Raw genomic sequence first — 17,153 nt, 5'->3', positions numbered from 1 at the left:
GCAATTAAAATATACCTGAAATCTAAGAGCTACATGCAACATTCTATCTGCAGGCCAGTAAATGATATGATTGCCTGCAGCAGTGGTAAGATTAATATGTATATCTTGTAATGTGGTGGTATTAACGTACACACAGCTATCATTAGCCTGAAAAAGTGGGTGTCCTGTAAGGGTAGTTCCTTGACCTCTACCCTCCCAGCAAATATTGTCATAAACAGTGACAACTTCCCCTGGCTCCAGTTTCCGTACACACTGAAGCTGTGGTGGTTCTAACGGCCAAAATGTCCATAAATTCCCTAACCCCATCCAAATATCAGCTGTAATCCCAGGAGCACTAACTAAAAATCGATTAGGAGAATCAGGTGGTCTCACTTCCCAGATATCTCGGTGAAGCACCCAATCCCACATGCATACCGGCAGGATTCGGTATGTGGAGCCCACACCCTTAACCGGTCCATATGCTTGGAAGGAGCACTGTGAACGTCCACACTTCCATCCAGAAAGTCTCCAAGTATGTCTCCATGGCCACAGATCAGATGGTACTCCTGACGTGTCTGTAAGGGCAGTGGGCCAAGCTTGGTGCACTAGATCATTCGAATGGCCATCAGCTGGTCATTCAGGAAATCCTGAATTTGCGAACATGCTAGATCCCACTGCAATGCCTTCCCAGCCTCAGTGATATTCAGTACCATCTCTCTCAATAAATTCTGGGTCATAGAACTAAGGGCGGAAATGACATGTAACTCACCCACTCCAGTTTGCACTTGGGTCAGCTGTGCCCCTGAAATCAGGCCGGTGGCCTTCTCTAATTGGCCCAATTTCTCATCATGTTCCTGGGTCTTAAAAATATTCCAAACAGCAGCTGCAGAATTGGCCCCATCCCACAAGGATCCGGCCAGATCCCTCTTCTTTCTAGAGGAAATAACCCAGGCCCTCTGTTGTGCTAATCTAATGGCAGCCCCTTGTGAACAATTTGGATATGTAGAGGTGATCTGAAAACTAGATAAAGGCAATGTAAACTTCACAGTCCCTAGTGTAGTGTTAAGTACAGTCCACCGATATTCTGCCATATGTCCCCTTAGTGTAGGTCTATACCACATCTGTTGGTTGTAGACCTTCATATAAGTCCGAGAGGCATTAACATTAATAGCATAAGAGGGAGTGTATTGCAATAAAGTACAGGTCACATTATCAGTCACTGGAATGGTCTCAGTGCAGGTAAAATTTCCAGTAGCAGAACAAACTCTTTGGGTAGTCGTTTTGTTATTCACTAATTGGGTAACCAAATAACAATAAGGGCCTCTTTCAGGTAACATAGCACAAATTCCAGGAATAACCATCATATCTACGTCACCATGGAACCCATCAGTTTCATTAATAAATTCTTGGGGCTGATTTGCAGTAATATTATGGATCTCTATTTCCACTGATCCATTTGTTGTCCACTTAATTGTTCGCTCATATGAATTCTGTTGAACCTTAAAAAATAGGCTTTCTGAGCAATATTCTAATAAATCACTAAGATGGGAAGGTCTGGGCCAATGAATTTCATTAGAATATACGATTTCGTTTACATCTGGATAAATTACAGAAGTGATGGCCAGGGTTGAGGGGCTAGTGGGGGTAACCTTTGTGGTAGCAAGGCGCTTTCGGTAGTCATCATCTGAAAGCCAATTAGGGAGGGCAGTACATCCCCAGGGTACTTGTCCATAAGCACAGAGCCCTGCCCCTGGAAGAAATCCAAGCCACCATTCAACCCCACATTCCCAAGCACGCTCCCCACAGTTCCCTCGTTGCCAATAAACGATGCTTCGTTTCTTCCACCAGGGCCAGTTCATAATGTCTCTTTTAGTCAGGAATCCCTGGACTCTGGAGGTGTTTGCAGAACGAATGTATCTTCTTTTCTTCCCCAAAAACAATTGTGGTCTAGCACGATAAGGGGAAGAGGGTTGTAATGTTGGAATTCCGTTAGAAAAATCCAAAGGCACAGTAGGTCTGTCAGAGGACAAGGGAGAGGTCACCAGTACGTCACCTTGTCCTCTTCTTCCGCTGTCCAGCAGGTACAGCAGGGCTAGAAGAAGTAGTATGTTGATCATCAGTAGGTGTGTTCTCCTGAGGTGGAGGGGTCTTTTTGCAGTGCGATGCATGGGTCCAGGCAGGTAGTCCTTGACACTTCACAGCAGTGTTGGTAGTCAACAGGACTTGGAAAGGGCCTTTCCAGCGTGGAGCCAGGGCAGTCTTTCATTGATGGACCTTTATGTAGACCCAGTCTCCTGGTTCCAACGAGTGGCAAGGTTGCACAGGATCCTTCGGTAAGGCTTCCTTCACCTGTGTATAAAAAGACTTAACACATTTCATTAGTGCCTGACAATACTTAAGCATTATGTCATCCATCAAATGAATGTCCATCTGAGCTAAGGTCAGTGGGGGTGCAGTTGGTAGTCGCATTGGGCGTCCTGTCAAAATCTCATGAGGGCTGAGTCCAGTCTTTCGATTGGGAATGGCTCTCATACTCATCAGTGCCAAAGGAAGGGCATCTGGCCACTTTAAGTTTGTTTCAGCACAAATCTTGGCCAGTTTATTTTTTAAAATCCCGTTCTGGCGTTCCACTGTCCCAGCAGATTGTGGGTGATGAGGGCAGTGAAGGTTGTGTTGGATCTGCAAAGCTGCACATAACTCCTTTACAATCTGTCCAGTAAAGTGAGTTCCACGATCACTGTTGATACTCACAGGGATGCCAAAACGTGGTACAAAATCCTTAAGCAGAAATTTCACAACAGTCCTGGCATCTGCTTTCCTGCAGGAAAAGCTTCAACCCAATTGGTAAATACATCAACTAAAACTAATACATATTCATAACCACAACATTTAGACATTTGAATAAAATCAATCTGAATATTTACAAAAGGTCCCCAAGGAGGAGGGTGGGCTGCCTGCTTAGCTTTAACAGCTTTACCAATGTTGTGTTGTTGACAAATCACACAGTGTTGACAGTAGGAATGTGCGACAGAAGGGAAAATGGGTGCAAACCAATCTCGGGTAACTGCAGCAACCATCCCCCCTTTGCTCACGTGTGCCATTCCATGGTATATGAGCAAGATAGGGCAATAACATCTTCGGTGCCACCAGGCGACCATCCGGGCACGCCAAAGATGATCAGAATGTAAATGCAGCCAGCAGCACTCCAAGAGTGCTTCTCAGTTCTCGATGCTGCCTCCTGGATCTTTGCCAGATCCTCAAGGGAGGCCAGTGAAGGCTGCTCTATCAGTACACAGGAATGTTCAGCCTGAGGTGCAGAAAAGGCCGCGGCCTTGGCAGCAGAGTCTGCCAGAGCATTTCCACGGGTAAGAATACGCCATCTGGTGTACAATAAATGGTACACCCCAATTTACACAACAGATCTCTTCCCAGCAGATTCACAGGAGAAGAAGGACTAAGCAAAAGGAATGCTTATCTTCCAAAGGGCCAAGAAAAACTGCAAGGGGTACTGTGACAGGGTGCGAAACAGGACAGTTTGAAATGCCCACAGCATTAACAGACAAAGCGGACAAAGGAACAGAGGGAAACTCTGAGGATCTCAGAGCAGACCTGCTGGCCCCCGTGTCCACAAGACAAGTAACAGATTTTCCAGCAATTTTACAATCAACATATGGGCCTTCTTGATTAATAGGAATTAAAGGATTCATGATGCAGTTACGTTCCCTCAGGCTGTCCTAGTAAGGGGTTCCTTGTGGGGAAAAAACAGGCGCTTCAGGATTTGGGAACTGAGTAGGATTTTGAGCTAATCGATTTGGACACTCATTTCTCCAGTGTCCCTCCTGACCACAAAAGTGGCATGCAGTGCTCCCAGTCGGGGCAGGACTCTGGGCAGGATATGAGGAACCCCTTCCCATACCTCGCTCACGACCTCGTCCCGTCCTCTTCTCATTCCCCCACGACCCCTGTGCTGATAAGTTTGTAACTGTAAAGCCATAAGTTTTGTTTCACTAGTTTCTTTCTTCTGGTCTATGCAAGCTGTACAATGATTGGCAACTGTCACCAATTCTGAAAGGGGTTTAGTTTGCCAGCCAATACAAATAGTTCTCAATGGTTGCTGAACTTTTGGCAAGAGTCCCTGAACAAAAGCAGCTCCTACCGCTTCCCTGGCATTATCAGCTGGATCAGTAATTCCCGAATGCTGTTCAAAGACCTTTGTTAGTCTATCAAGATAATCAGCAGGATTCTCCTTATTCTGTTTACAGTTTGCAATTTTAGTCCAATCTGTTTTCTTAGGACAAACTTCTGAAATAGAGGTCAAGAGACGGTTCCTAGCTTCTGTCAAATCATGCTCAATACCAGGGTCGGCATCAGGCCAAGCTGCCTGTCTGTTAAGCCGTTGCTGAACTTCAGCTGGCAGTACCGCTCGTAAAAGCTGATTAATATCTGCCCAAGATGGATTATAGCACTGAATCACTGTCTGGAGCTCTTCTCTAAACTTTACCGGTTCCTCCCTGATTTTAGGAAATTCTTTCACCAAGTTTCTAAGATCTCCAGGTGTCCAAGGGGCATGTACCTTAACTAACCCCCCTACAGCTTCAGCCCCAGGCAAGTCTCTTAAAGGAGCCTGGAGTGCCTGTGTCGTGCTTCTAAGAAAGTAGCCGGCATTGTTATCAGTAGAAGCAGGGTTAACCGGACTACTGGAATCAGTCAGTAAGGAAGAAGATAATTCTTCCGAAGAAGGAGAATGAACAACTTGTGCAGTTGCTATCGGCGGCGGGGATATTACCACTGCCTGCACATTCCGAGAAGGGGGAGCAGGGGGAGGAACTGGCTGCGGCTGTGGAATGCTGCTAAAAAAATCCACTATGTCCTCAGCAGTCTCCTCCTCACTTTCAGGCTTAACTAACTGGGGATAAAGAGAAGCAGAGGGCTGCACTGGGGCAGGAAGACATTTGGATGTCTTACATTTAAGTTTTAAATCTTGTACTTCAGTTTTTAATTTTTCTTGGGAGTCCTTCAGACTCCGCACCCGAGACTCATGGAGTCTCTTTGTTGCTTCCTCCCACCAAGACAGAAACTGCTCGCACTGCGCAGCAGAGGCGTGTGATTTAAGGGTTTCTCTGACGTATGTAAGTTTATCTAACTCAAAGGTACCTTCTAATGGGCATTGTTTAAATGAATTGTCACGCGTGTACAGATTCCAATCATTTAAATACCTGCAGGTTTGAGGACCATAATGTACGTACATGTAATATGCTGGGGTACCCTTAGGGGGTAAGGTAGAAAGTTTAGACTGTTCCCCCCCCATTTTCCAGTCACACCAACTGAGGGGGTCCCTGTCCGCGCTAGCGGATCAGAATCTAAGAATCCCTCCCTACAGGGTACTCACAAACAGGAGAGACTCACAAGGAAAACTACGACCCTCTTACACCTCCTTTCAGCAAAGAGCGTCGGCTAGTCTCTGGGAGATGAAGCCGCATACTCTAATTGCATCCAGTGAGACGATCAGATTGTCAGTAGCCCACTCAGAAGGGAAAGGGGAGGGAAGATGGGTTCACACACTCCTAGACCTAGGCAGCTTCCTCGCCGGACTATGCCAGGCTGAGTCAGCCCACCGTGGGTCGGATCTCCTAAAGATCCACTAGTTACCGGGCTTGCGTTAGAGCAGTCCTGATCATTAGCTTCCGCTTCACAGGGTACTCTGGGCGTCTTCCGATAACGATCAGTCACACTGGTGTACACATACACACACACAACAAGGCCTCTTTTTAACCCTTTTTTAACCTTTTTAAATTTTATTTTATTTTATTTTATTTTTTTTAACCACAATGCATCGTTACCTGGTCCGGACCAATACTATGAGGCGGTATGACAACCCCTCTTGAGGCGGTAAAAACCCCTCAGCACCGGTGCATTCTAATGCATTTACCTATGCATTACCTTATGCATTTACCTGTTGGCCAACTCAGCAGTTCCCAGTACTGCTATAAACTAACCTTATCGGGGCCTCTCCCCAATACCACTCTGCATTTGATCCTGCTGCACAGTCAATAAGTTCAGATGGCGTGAGCCCAGCAGAAACAGACGTCCCCCACAGACAGTCCTCCTCCGACACCCCAATAGAGATTTCAAAAGGTCTCTTACCTCATTGTGGCGCCATAGGGTTCGAAGGGGAACGATCCGTAGTAGCCGTCTGTGTGTCCGTGGGCGTTGCCATCCCGGACGAGCCCCCAAATTGTCGAAGAAAAACTAAGTTCTCGCTTTTGTTTGGGTGCAGCAAAATCAAAATACTTTATTAATTACTCTAGTGAACACAAGAGGGAGAGAGTGTCAGGAACTGGGTTGCCCCTTGTCCCGGACGGATCTCTCTCAATTAGTAAGCAATTCATAACAATCATTTATACCTTTGTAACAGACAATGGTTAGTAATCTTGGAGACATTGAAGATAAACATTTGCATTTGTTTATACATAAGCCTATTCGCTATCTTATTTGTCTTCATTACTAGAACAAAAACAAAACTGCATTTCACAAGGTCGTAATGACTTTTCACACAATTCACTCTGTACCACATTATCTTACAGCATGCAGGGTCACATCCTAACTTCTGCTAAATTAGCTAACATACATTAAGATCCCTTCAAACCTTTATTCAAACCTTTATTAATTAATTCTTGGCCTCCACATTCCTGTTAAAATGTACTGGAGTCTCATCGCTGAAAAGCCGCATCTTGAGTTAAGTTTGAACCAGCAGCCTTTCAATTACCAGGCAAAGGTGTGAACCACAGAGACTGATAACTGCCTGCTTCCCAAATGTGTTTAAAAAACATCTTCAGGGGTGCAACTGGTTAGTGCAGAGGGGCTATCTGTTGGGGTTATGAGTTCAAGCTTTCTCTCAAGCCCTTGTTTCTCTTACCTGTGTAGTTTGTTTTGCCTAATTCATATACAAAGTGCTACACTAGAAAAAGGAGAGTAAGTTCTAAAATGTAAAGGTGGGTGCATACTTTAGAAACATCCCCCCTGTGCTGCCATTAGTTCCAGCAGATTGTTCACTGGAAGGGCAAATTGATTTCTTTGCCGCTGAGAAAGAGGCCAGGACAGGTCTGTGGGCACCAGATCTCTCTGCTTCTTCCAGTTCCTTCCCTGCTCCAGTCACTGCTATAGGAGGATCCTATATGCACTGAGCCTAAACATTTTCCTGGGCCTTCTTAGCATAGTTGGCAGCATGTCAGTCTCATACTCAGTAGGTCCTGAGCTCACACCTCAGAAAAGACAATGGTTTTCTGCTCCCTGCTTCAGATTTTCTAAAGGAAATCCGACAAAAGAAGCTATAGGAGAGTGGTTCCTAGACACTCTAACACACACAGATTTTTCTAAGGCATTAACTTTTCCTTCTCTGTGGAGTTTGTATTCTCCATAGAGCAAAATAAAACAAAAACATGCAAGTCTAAGACTAATACAGTATGAAACTCAATACAGATAAAATCTCACCCTCAGAGATCTTCCAATAAGCTTCTTTTGCAGACTAGACTTATTTCTTGTCTGGGTCCAATCTTTTCACCTGGTATAGTCCTTGTTCCAGCTCAGGTGGTAGCTAGGGGATTTCTCATGACTGCAGCCACCTTTCTTTCTGTTCCACCCCCTTAAACAGCTTTGGTACAAGGCAGGAATCTTTGTGTCTCTCCTGGGGAAAAGCCCCAGGTTTAAGATAGATTCCTGTACCAGGTGACATGGTCACATGCCCTGTGAGACCCCCCCCAAGCCTTCATTGTTCCTGGCCTGACTCACAGATGGTGCAGGACAGAGCCATCTCCAGTCAATTGTCCTGGTTAATGGGAGCCATCAAGAGTCCAAACCACTATTAATGGCCCACACTTTGCATCATTACAACAGGACCTCAGAGTTATAGTTCATATTTCTAGCTTCAGATACAGGAAAGATCGGTTCATACAAATAGGCTGAACACACACAGTAGATAATAAGCTTTGTAATGATACTGCACAAGAGACCTTTTGCATGAAGCATGTTCCAGTTACATTATATTCACACTCATTAGCATATTTTCATAAAATCATCAACATCACAGCAGGGAAATGGTTTTACTGCGGCACCTGGGAGCAGTTGAGTTTCATGTTCAGGCTCTGCTATGAGTTCCTCCAGGTTTCCCTTAAGCACACAGGGCCCTTAGCAGGTACTCTCGATACAGGAATGGCCCAGATACAATGAAGTGATGGGAATTGCATTTTCCTTTTTAATTTGTGAATTTCCAATGACATTTCTGTTTGTGATTTTGTTTTGCTTCGTATAACTGTGTTTTCTCAGGGACTTGATATTTACCAGGCTAACTAACAGCTAATAACGGAGACTTCCAAGCAGGGCGTGGGCAAGCAGAAAAGAACTGTAAGAGACGCTGGTTTTCGACCTTGTGTTAGATAAGAATAGAATGCAGATTGTAGCAGAAATTGCTGAGAGAAGTAAGCTATCAGAAAGGAATATGTACAAACAAAATGTAGTTGTTGCTCCTTACTGTATGTCACAAAAGGTATAAATGCTTGCCTTAATTGTTTATCTAACCGAGACCTACCTCGGGAGGGGAAACTCTGCCTGTCTGTACTCTCCCGAATAACTGCAGTTGCTCGAAATAAACGGCATAATATAATAACATTTAACATCCCTGTGGTGTGAAGAACATCTCAACAGCCCAACACTGTGGCATTTGATTTCAAAAAGGAGAACTATACAAAAATGAGGGGGTTAGTTAAACAGAAATTAAAAGGTACAGTGACTAAAGTGAAATTCCTGTAAGCTGCATGGACACTTTAATGACACCATAATAGAGGCCCAACTTAAATGTATACCCCAATTTAAGAAACACAGTAAAAGAACTAAAAAAGAGCCACCGGGGCTTAACAACCATGTAAAAGAAGCAGTGAGAGACAAAAAGACTTCCTTTAAAAAGTGGAAGTCAAATCCTAGAAAGGAGCATAAACATTGCCAAATTGTAGGTGACAAATCTGAGGAACTGTCACAGACTGAAGTGTCACTAGAGGAGGTTTTGGAATTAATTGATAAACTCAACATTAACAAGTCACCAGGACCAGATGGCATTCACCCAAGAGTTCTGAAAGAACTCAAATGTGAAGTTGCGGAACTATTAACTATGGTTTGTAACCTGTCCTTTGAATCGGCTTCGGTACCCAATGACTGGAAGTTAGCTAATGTAACGCCAATATTTTAAAAGGGCTCTAGAGGTGATCCCGGCAATTACAGACCAGTAAGTCTAACATCGGTACCGGGCAAATTAGTTGAAACAATAGTAAAGAATAAAACTGTCAGACACATAGAAGAACATAAATTGTTGGGCAAAAGTCAACACGGTTTCCATAAAGGGAAATCCTGTCTTACTAATCTATTAGAGCTCTTTGAGGGGGTCAACAAACATGTGGACAAGGGGGATCCAGTGGACATAGTGTACTTAGATTTCCAGAAAGCCTTTGACAAAGTCCCTCGCCAAAGGCTCTGACATAAATTAAGTTGTCATGGGATAAAAGGGAAGGTCCTTTCAAGGATTGAGAACTGGTTAAAAGACAGGGAACAAAGGGTAGGAATTAATGGTAAATTCTCAGAATGGAGAGGGGTAACTAGTGGTGTTCCCCAAGGGTCAGTCCTAGGACCAATCCTATTCACCTTATTCATAAATGATTTGGAGAAAGGGGTAAACAGTGAGGTGGCAAAGTTTGCAGATGATTCTAAACTGCTCAAGATAGTTAAGACCAAAGCAGACTGTGAAGAACTTAAAAAAGAGCTCACAAAACTAAGTGATTGGGCAACAAAATGGCAAATGAAATTTAATGTGGATAAATGTAAAGTAATGCACACTGGAAAAAATAACTCCAATTATACATAAAATATGATGGGGACTGATTTAGCTACAACAAATCAGGAAAAAGATTTTGCAGTCATCGTGGATAGTTCTCTGAAGATGCCCACGCAGTGTGCAGAGGCGGTCAAAAAAGCAAACAGGATGTTAGGAATCATTAAAAAGGGGATAGAGAATAAGACTGACTATATTATTACCCTTATATAACTCCATGGTATGCCCACATCTTGAATACTATGTACAGATGTGGTCGTCTCATCTCAAAAAAGATATACTGGCATTAGAAAAGGTTCAGAGAAGGGCAATTAAAATGATTAGGGGTTTGGAACGGGTCCCATATGAGGAGAGATTAAAGAGGCTAGGGCTTTTCAGCTTGGAAAAGAGGAGACTAAGAGGGAATATGATAGAGGTATATAAAATCATGAGTGATGTGGAGAAAGTAGATAAAGAAAAGTTATTTACTTACTCCCATAATACAAGAACTAGGGGCCACCAAATGAAATTAATAGGCAGCTGGTTTAAAACAAATAAAAGGAAGTTCTTCTTCACACAGCGCACAGTCAACTTGTGGAACTCCTTGCCTGAAGAGGTTGTGAAGGCTAGGACTATAACAGGGTTTAAAAGAGAACTGGATAAATTCATGGAGGTTAAGTCCATTAATGGCTATTAGCCAGGATGGGTAAGGAATGGTGTCCCTAGCCTCTGTTTGTCAGAGGATGGAGATGGATGGCAGGAGAGAGATCACTTGATCATTGTCTGTTAGGTTCACTCCCTGGGCTGCTTCTGCTCTACAACTATAAATGTCTTTTTACACCAAAATCACTAACTTGAGCACCCAATTCCATGTACAGTCCTAGTGGATGTAAGGCACAGGTAACTTTTGCCTCAGGGTAGCTTGTTGGCATCAACCCTCTCTCCCCCACCTGGAGCTGATGAAATTCCTGGCTGGAGGGACACACGCTCCTACAAGTCAAAAGGAAAGAAGCTGATAGAAAAGATCACAGGACTGACCCCAAAGGAGGGTGAACTGCAAAAGTCTGAAGCAGGCAACTCATCCGGCAGAGCTGAGAGACCACAGTGAAGATGGTGCAAAGATCACTATATTGGAATTAGCAAATGTGATTTTTTTTAAAACAAATCTTCGGGAAGCCCTAATAAAGGCATTTCTTACAGTTCTCTCCCATTTGGATTTTCTGATATCTAATAGAGAATGACATCTGACTGAAGCTTTTCCCAAATGCAGAGCATGTGTAGGGTCTCTCTCCACTGTGGATTCTACGATGTCTGACAAAGTCTGAGTGCTCAATGAAACTTTTCCCGCACTCAGAGCATGTGTAGGGGATCTCTCATGTGTGGATTCTCTGATGTGTCATAAGGTGTGAGCGCTGACTGAAGCTTTTCCCGCACTCAGCGCACGTGTAGGGTGTCTCCCCTGTGTGGATTCTCTGGTGTGTGATAAGGGTTGAGCGCTGACTGAAGCTTTTCCCGCACTCAGAGCACGTGTAGGGCGTCTCTCCTGTGTGGATTCTCTGATGTCTGATAAGGTGTGAGCACCGACTGAAGCTTTTCGCGCACTCAGAGCACGTGTAGGGCGTCTCCCCTGTGTGGATTCTCTGGTGTCTGATAAGGTGTGAGCGTTGACTGAAACTTTTCCCGCACTCAGAGCAGGTGTAGGGCGTCTCCCCTGTGTGGATTCTCTGGTGTCTGATAAGGTGTGAGCGCAGACTGAAGCTTTTCCCGCACTCAGCGCACGTGTAGGGCGTCTCCCCTGTGTGGATTCTCTGATGTCTGATAAGGCTTGAGAACCGATTGAAGCTTTTCCCGCACTCAGCGCACGTGTAGGGCGTCTCCCCTGTGTGGATTCTCTGATGTCTGATAAGGTGTGAGCGTTGACTGAAGCTTTTCCCGCACTCAGAGCACGTGTAGGGCTTCTCCCCTGTGTGGATTCTCTGATGTCTGATAAGGTGTGAGCGTTGACTGAAGCTTTTCCCGCACTCAGAGCACGTGTAGGGCGTCTCCCCTGTGTGGATTCTCTGATGTGTGATAAGGTGTGAGCGCTGACTGAAGCTTTTCCCACACTCGTGGCATGTGTAGTGTGTCTCTTCCAAGTTGATTCTCTCATGTGTAATAAGGTCTGAGAGGCTACTGAAGTTCTCCTCTGGCCTCTGCTGAGTCTCAGAGGCTTTTACTTTTTCTCGGAGTGCACAACTCCTGGAAACATTCCCTTTGGGTCTTCCTGACAACGTCCCATGTGGTGCTCCTTGCTCAGCATCCTCCTGCTGGGGTTTCTGCTCCTCATTCTCACGCACCATCCTATCACCTGATGGGAGACAGAGAGAATCCAGACATAGGTCACTCCCTGTGCCTGAGAGAAAGGAAATCTCAGAGACAGGAATTTTAAAAGGGATGAACAAACCAAAATATGTGCAGGAGAGATCAAACCTATCAGGAGCTGATTTTCCCCAGAGGAGAGAGGAAGGGATCAGTTTTGGTCTGCATTTCACCAGAACATGCAGGGGAAAGTGGGATCAGGTAGGGATCTGCTGACAGTTGTTAGTCAGGATAGGTGGGAAGCCATGAGTGACATCTCTCTAATTATTCCACATCTGCAGGGAACAATCCTGAACTTGGAGAGCTCACAGGGTCTTTGTAGGGCATCCCAAATGTTTCCTGTATTCACGGACAGTTTTTTACTTGCTTTAACCAAGTCCTCACCTCTGCAGGCAGCTCTTGGGAGCACTTCTTTCTCAGAACCCTGGAGGTCCGGGACCCACGGCTCTTCCCCTTGTTCGAGCTGTGAGACCACATCAGGTTTGGAATTTAGAAACCCTATGCCAGGCAAAGAAAACCAGGAAGATCAGTGGAATTTGTGGGATACTTGTCACAAAGAATAGTCCATGGTTTTAAGCTCAGATCATTTTTAAGCAGTAACATCCCAAGACCAGCTTCCTTGGCTCCAAGTGGCAGGAGAATTATTATTAATCATACGCATTACCTGAGTGCCTAAGGTCCAACTAACCGTGTGTCTCTGTTGTGCTAGGCACAGTACAAAAACAGCATGGGGGAAGGGGTAGAACCCTCTGTTAGAATGGCGATATTCAGGCCTCCCTGCAAAGCCTATATTTTAAGAACTTAGGTGTATTTTTATCACTTAGCTAGTTACAGGAGTATGAAAACAAAGAATCAAAATCACAGTCTGCCTGTGTCTGGGCCTTCTCTCACTAAGATAGTCTGAGGCCTTGTTCTTAGGCTAAGGCCTTTGGCTAAGCAGCAGGGGCAGCCATAAGATGGGAAGTGAAGGGTCACATCCTCACATCCCAAACCAGTCACACAGAAATAAGGTGCTATTGGGCTGTTAGGAAGACAATGCTGTCCGGAGCTTAAGATGGTTAAAGAAACCTTAATTTGATAGTATTCTGTCTGGCAAGAAATCACTTATCAATGGTTGTGGTTGTGAAACCCTTATTTCTGTATTGCTTTATCTTTATGGCCACCACTTTTACATTGTTAATCAGTCTGGTTCTCTAATTGTTTCTCTCTCCTGTATAATTAATGTTGCCAGGTGTAAGTTAATTAGGGTACTGGTTTATAATTGGTTAGAGCAGGAGTAGGCAACCTATGGCGGCACACGAGTTGATTTTCAGTGGCACTCACACTGCCCAGGTCCTGGCCACCGGTCCAAAAGGCTCTGCATTTTAAATTTAATTTTAAATGAAGCTTCTTAAACATTTTAAAAACCTTACTGACTTTACATACAATAGTTTAATTATGTATTATAGACTTATAGAAAGAGACTTTCTAAAAACGTCAAAATGTATTATTGGCACATGCAATCTTAAATTAGAGTGAATACATGAAGACTCAGCACACCACTTCTGAAAAGTGGCCGACGCCTGGGTTAGAGAATTATGTCACAATATGTTAGAATTGGTTAGTTAAATTTCAGCATAATGATTGGTTAAAGTATAGCTGAGAATATTACTCTATAAATGGGGTCAAACAGGAGGGGGGAAGGAAATTGGAATTATAGAATATCAGGGTTGGAAGGGACCTCAGCAGGTCATCTAGTCCCACCCCTGCTCAAAGCAGGACCAATCCCCAATTAATCATCCCAGCCAAGGCTTTGTCAAGCCTGACCTTAAAAACCTCTAAGGAAGGAGATTCCACCACCTCCCTAGGGAACCCATCCCAGGGCTTCACCACTCTCCTAGTGAAATAGTGTTTCCTAATATCCAACCTAAAACTCCCCCATTGCAACTTGAAATCATTACTCTTTGTTCTGTCATCTGCTACCACTGAGAACAGTCTAGATCCATTCTCTTTGGAACTCTCCTTCAGGTAGCTGAAGGCTGCTATCAAATCCCCCCTCATTCTTCTCTTCTGCAGACTAAACAATCCCACTTCCCTCACCCTCTCCTCAGAAGTCACGTGTTCCAGTCCCCTAACCATTTTTGTTGCCCTCCGCTGGATGCTTTCCAATTTTTCCACATCCTTTTTATACTGTTGGGCCCAAAACTGGACACAGTGCTCCAGATGAGGCCCCATGAATGTTGAATGTTGGTTAGGGGGAGAACGGGAACAGGGACACAGGCCAGGCTCTGCGGCATCAGAGCTGGGAAGGGAACACTGGGGAACAGACGGTATCGGCGTATAGAGATAAGCCCGACTGGTGTGAAGGGCTTCGGAATATGTAATCTTATAGGTGTAAAAATTGTACAGACTATACCAGCCTGTGACATCATCAACGAAGTGCCCATTTGTGCCTGGGTAGGGGCCCTGCTCTGGGCGGGAGGATGCAGCAAGGACTCAGGGTCGGTGGCCGGGGTCGCTGTGCATAGGAGATGGGGAGGTTATGTGAGGAGGGGGGTAATGAGTGGGAGAGGGAGGTCAAGAGTTAAAATAATAATATTTGGGGAAAAAAATTGTATAATAAAGTGAAACTGAACAGAAATAAAACTGGAGTGGAGGCTCTAAAGCAACAAGGCTTCGGTAGGGATTTGGGGTTAAAGGTCTGGGATCCCCCACAGCTCCAGATCCCCAAACCTCTCCTCCCTCCCACTGACCCACCCACCCCACTTCCTCGGTGCCCCTCCCCCACACTCCCCTCCGCTTCTTCCCATTACTCTCAGCCAGCACCACCTCCCGGCACCTTGAGAACTTCTTGTATTTTCTCCTCGTCTCTCACAGCCTCCTACCTCCCTGCTGCTTCTTAGCTCTAACCCTGCACACACCCGCCCCATGTCCTGGCATATCTACTACCCCCGTTCTCTGTCCCTCCCACGGCTCGCTTATCCCTTCACCCATGGGATCCTGAACGGCAACATTACACGCTCTCCTAAAAGAGCTCATCTGACTGTCACACAAGCCATTCATGAGTCACACACCTATTTACTCAATTTAGAATTCTACAGGCAGCATATTTTCCTCTTAAAATGAGGAAAAGGCATGAAAGTTACAGTTATTAATGTAGCCAATAAGGATACATTCAATGCAATTTTAAATGTGTGACAGCACCAAAAGGCACATGGCCAACAATGATACTAGTGGGTGGGAGATAAGGCAAAGAAAGGGGGGGGGGAGGCAAAGAAACTTGTCAAAACTTGTATGACAAATAAAGGTATAAAGTTATTACTACTCAGGTTCTTCAGAGACCCCACAGCTTCTAATAACCCAGGGGACAGGAATCCTTACCCAGCGAGGTCACCGTCTCATAGTTCTCCTGCATGACATCCCTGTACAGGGCTCTCTGAACAGGGTCCAGCAGTGCCCATTCCCCCTTGGTGAAGTACACAGCCACCTCCTCGAAAGTCACCAACTCCTGAAAGAGCAAGAGTCCAACACTCAGTACCTGCTGCCCCACTCACAACCCCACTATTCATGGAACAGCAGCACCAGGGAAATGAAAGCTCCGGGAGGCACATGTTAACAGAGTCCCACCCCACCTAGCTTAGAGCAGCCAGGTAGCATCAGAGGGTAGAAAGAGAGAATCTTTGTGTCTCCCAGCTGACAGACGCAGGCAGGGGCGTCACATTTATCACATACCTACTAGCCAGAGTTTGATATAGGAGATGGGGCTGGCTCTGGACCCTACTAATGGCTTCCTGGTAGGAAACACTCTCCAAATAAAATATAAGGAAGAAAAGAGAAGTCAGTAGTAAAGAATGTAAGTTAGAACAGGGTGTGACGAGGCGGTTCTGGCGGGACCCAACTGAGAGTGCCAATTCAGGACCAATTGCTCAAACAGGGCAGTTACAGCCCTAGGCTGGGGTTTTTCCACTTCTAAGGCAAACCAAACCAGCCAGACAAGAAGGACTTCGGTTTCACACCACTGGCTAACCACAAGTCACACAAGCAATTCCCTTAGACACTCCAGTCTCCCAGTATCACCACCAGTGCCACTCGTCCTGGGGTTGAATGGTTATGAAAACCAAAACCCCAGTAAAAGAAAACAGTTCTCTCAATCCCAAAGAATCAAGCCCCAGATCCAGGTCAATATACACATCAGACCTTACCCACAAATCACGCTGTTGCCAATCCTTTAGAATCTAAAATCTAAAGGTTTATTCATCAAAGGAAAAAGATAGAGATGAGAGCTAGAATCGGTTAGATGGAATCAGTTACATGCAGTAATGGCAAACTTCTTAGTTCAGGCTTGTAGCAGTGATGGCATAAACTGCAGGTTCAAATCAAGTCTCTGGAGTACATCCCCCGCTGGGATGGGTCATCAGTCCTTTGTGCAGAGCTTCAGCTTGTAGCAAAGTCCCTCCAGAGGTAAGAAGCAGGATTGAAGACCAGATGGAGATGAGGCATCAGCCTTATATAGGCTTTTCCAGGTGTAAGAACCTCTTTGTTCTTACTGTGGAAAATTACAGCAAAATGGAGTCTGGAGTCACATAGACAAGTCCCTGAACTTCGCTGAATTACAAAGGCATGTCTGCCTTCTCTCAGTGGGTCAGTTGAATAGCTGATGGTCCTTAATGGGCCATCAAGCAGGCTAGGCAGAGCTAACACCAACTTGTCTGGGATATCACCCAGAAGCAGAGCACAAATACAAAATACAGACAGTATAAAGCCAATACTTATAACTTCGACTACAAAATGATACACACACACAGACAGCATAATCATAACCAGCAACCCATAACCTGGTCTTAGACACCTTAGATGACCCCCTTTACATAAGATTTGGTGCCACTACAGGACCTTGGTTGCAAACAATGTTCTATATGGTCCCAGATTATATCAATAACGTCACACCCCCAACACAAAATTGATGCAGGAAGGGATGACAAAA

General features: G+C 45.0%; 2 pseudogenes; one reads left to right on the top strand and one right to left on the bottom strand.

Annotated features, from left to right (window-relative positions):
- The window catches only part of LOC120381418, a 360,540-nt pseudogene that overhangs the window by 221,800 nt on the left and 121,587 nt on the right, over positions 1-17,153 (top strand).
- LOC120381464 lies at positions 11,116-11,991 on the bottom strand (annotated as a pseudogene).

This window comes from Mauremys reevesii, linkage group 14, assembly GCF_016161935.1.
Source record: "Mauremys reevesii isolate NIE-2019 linkage group 14, ASM1616193v1, whole genome shotgun sequence".
NCBI classification, from domain to species: domain Eukaryota; kingdom Metazoa; phylum Chordata; order Testudines; family Geoemydidae; genus Mauremys; species Mauremys reevesii.
The sequence above is the reverse complement of the archived record's forward strand: the minus strand, read 5'-3'. Positions and strand labels throughout refer to the sequence as shown.